The sequence below is a fragment of the Bidens hawaiensis genome, unplaced genomic scaffold (genome assembly GCF_021521415.1).
Source record: "Bidens hawaiensis isolate Kalapana, Puna unplaced genomic scaffold, B.hawaiensis_p1.1 tig00009309_1, whole genome shotgun sequence".
NCBI classification, from domain to species: Eukaryota; Viridiplantae; Streptophyta; class Magnoliopsida; order Asterales; family Asteraceae; genus Bidens; species Bidens hawaiensis.
In genome coordinates, this window is record NW_027491686.1 from 633,318 (window position 1) to 636,986 (window position 3,669).

Here is a 3,669-nt window from a genome sequence, read left to right on the forward strand (position 1 = left end):
ATTCAGCCGGCTGTACCTTCTAGGAAACCTACCTTCGGCTATAAATACTCCAACACCTTGGAATGGTAAGGACATCATCTGATATCTCATTATCTTATCTAGCAATCTCTTAATATACACTTATATTCAGAGTAATCTAGTCTGATTCTCACGCCGGAGGGTGGTCACAAGGAGGAACCCCCCCCCCTTCTCAGTGATGAGCTTACGGTGTCTGTTTTGCAGGTCATCTGAAGAACAACCTTCTCTGCTGAACCTCATCCTCGTGGGAAACATTACTTAACCCACAGATTATCCGTAATCTGCCCTGGGTCACTTAGTGTTTCTTCATTGGCGCCATCCATGCATAAAAGCTAGAACTAATTCTTAGTTTTTTCAAAATTTCTGAAGAAATGGTTAACGTTACTCCGGTCCCAAGGCCAGTAAGCGACCAAGAAACCCCGGTGACCACAACCCCAGCAACTGGGAACACCGGCGGTTATACAAATTTTACGAACACTACCCCGGTTACCCAAGCCGGGACAAGTGCAGTAAACAATATTTCACTTGGGTTCACTGATGCCCAGTTAGAGAAAAGGACGAGGGTCCCTCGCCAAACACTAGATCAAGTTAAGGCGTGGGCCGAAGCACGTCAGAAAGAGTTCCAAGCTGAGTTGGATGAACGCTTGCGTTCACTTCAACAGGCTGACGAATTCGGCAGTACTCGCCAACATCTCAATATGAACAGTGAGTGCGAGTACTCAGACGATGAGCGGGAAGAATCCGATACCGACGCAAACCCTCGCCATAAGGCAAAAGGGAAGCGTAAGGAAACGGACTTCCAACCGACAAGGAATTTTGGGGAAGCCTTTAAACCAACGAATGCGGAGAGAAACCCGCGTGACTTCTCCAAAACCTTTAGACCAACTGCTGCAAATGCAGGAAAGTCAAAGTTTGCAAGGGACATCGCGGAAGCAATCGCCCCGAGAAGTGCCAAACAAATGTCCAACATCGGCACTTATGATGGTCTATCGGACCCAGACGACCACTTGAACAGATTCTTTGCGGGGGCAACCGTCAGTAACTGGACGGAACCCACGTGGTGTTATATGTTCCAGATGACTCTGGTTGGAGCGGCTAGGGCATGGTTCGATCGTTTACCGGCCCACCACATCTATGATTGGGCGGACTTTCAGAACAAGTTCAGCCAACACTTCAGCCAACAGAGGAAATATACTGAAGAACAGTGGACGATCCTCAACTGCGTTAGAGAGGAGGATGAATATTTACTAGACTTCATCACTCGCTTCAACTCCAAAAAGCTGAGTCTGGGCAACATAAGTGAAGATCTTGTTCGCGCCGCTTTCATCCAGGGCGCCGAATACCCAGAGCTTATCCGCACATTGACGGGTAAGGACGGCATGCCGTCCACATGGGATGCCATCATGACGGCGGCCAAGCGCTTTGCCGAGACGGAGAAGCAACTGGGAAGGGATCTTCCCCAGAGTACACACCTCTACACGCAAAGGACTAGAGAAAACAATGTTCGGATCGCCCGGCAGAACAAAAAGAGGAAGCTAGGTATTTGGCAGTCAAGGGTAAACTTTGACACCTCATCCAGCTCTCGCCCTCTTGTTGGCGGAGGGGATAACACACACCCTTCAAGCCGAAAACACCGGTGGACGCCACTCACCAAAAGCGTCACGGAGATATTTGCCACCGAAAAACTACCATGGCCAAAAGCTCCAATGATCCGGCAGCGACCTAATGCGGATCAAGGCAAATCCTGTGACTTCCACGGGACAAAAGGTCATAGTACGGAGGAGTGTACATCCTTGAAGGATATTGTTGAAACATTCGTCAAGGATGGAAGACTTGCACACCTTGTGGCATCAATCAAGAAGGGAGGAAGGAATGATAACCGGTACAGAGGCAACGGACAAAAGCCCGTTGACATCAGCATCAACATGGTTCATGGTAAGATCAAAGGAAGAAAAAGGCGAACGACAGAACCATGCGCGTGGAAGGAAGCTGAGGTGCGCTTCCCGCGAGTGCCAGGAGGACCCAGCAAAGAAGGCCCTATCGTCATCAAAAGCCAGCTGGGGCACTACATCACTTCTCGCACTCTTGCTGACAACGGCGCCTCGTCAACGGTGATGTACAGGCAGTTCTTCGATAAGCTAGATGACGAAGACAAGGAACGCCTGGAAACGATCTACGCCTCGATGGAAGGGTTCGATGGCAGCACAAACACCCCCTGGGTATCCTATCTTTCCCCGTCACTCTTACGGACGGGAATCACTCACGCACAGAAGATGTGGATTTTGTCGTAATGAGGAAGCCACACCACACATACGACATTCTCTTCGGAAGAGACGGGATGGCAAGATTCAACGCCGTGGTATCCTCAGTCCACGGCATGATGGGATGGCCAACAGCTGAGGGTGTAGCGATGATCACCGGCATTCCCCAGGTATGCATCGCATCTGTCTCATCTAAACCCAAACCAAAGATGGCTAAACCAACCATCACCGAACCAGAAAGATGGGCCTTCAACGGCAAATACCCTGACCAGGCTGTTTCCATTGGCCCAACAGTTGTTGATCCAACACGCACCTTACTCAAGCGCTTATTACAGAAAAACGCTGACATCTTCGCGTGGACACCAGCTGACATGACTGGTGTACCCCGAAGTAAGGCAGAGCATAAGCTCAAATGCGATCCGGCTGTTACGCCAATCGTACAAAAGCGCAGAGTAATGGGGCCAGAACAAACTAACGCGTGTAGAACCCAAGTCAAGGAAATCCTTGACGCAGGCATCGTACGCGTTAGTAGATATCAAACATGGGTTGCAAATCCCGTTATGGTACCGAAGAATAACAAACAATGGCGCATGTGCATAGATTTCAAGGACTTAAACAAAGCATGCCCCAAAGATTGTTATCCGTTACCCGAAATTGATCTTAAGGTGGATTCGTTAGCACCGTTTCGCCTAAAATGCTTCCTGGATGCGTATAAGGGGTACCATCAAATCCACATGGCCGTTGATGATCAGGACAAAACCGCTTTTCGGACGCCCGATGGCACATTTTGTTACCAAATGATGCCATTCGGACTTAAGAATGCCGGGTCCACATACCAACGCCTGATGGACAACCAGTTTCATGCCCAAATTGGGAGGAACTTGGAAGTCTACATGGATGACTTGGTCATCAAAAGCCCTGACGCAGAAGCGATGTTGAAAGACATCGAAGAAACTTTCAACACGCTTAGGAAGATAAACATGAAACTCAACCCGGGCAAGTGTGCCTTTGGAGTGGAAGAAGGGAAGTTCTTGGGGGTCATCGTCACTAAAGATGGCTTCAGAGCGAACCCTGAAAAGGTCGAAGCCATTATCAAAATGGAATCACCTACTACCATCAAACAGGCTCAGACACTGAATGGACGACTAGTGGCACTTAATCGCTTTTTGGCAAACCACGCGGATAAGTCGTTTCCTTTCGTGTCAACGTTGAGAAACTGTTTAAAGAAAACGCACTTCCGCTGGACACCAGAAGCGGAAGCAGCTTTTCAGGAGATTCGGTCACGCTTGATCGAACTCCCAACGCTCACAGCACCAAAAGCGGGAGAGGAGTTAATCCTATACCTTTCCGCAACAGATAGAGCAACCGGGGCAGTCCTGCTAGTAGAGCG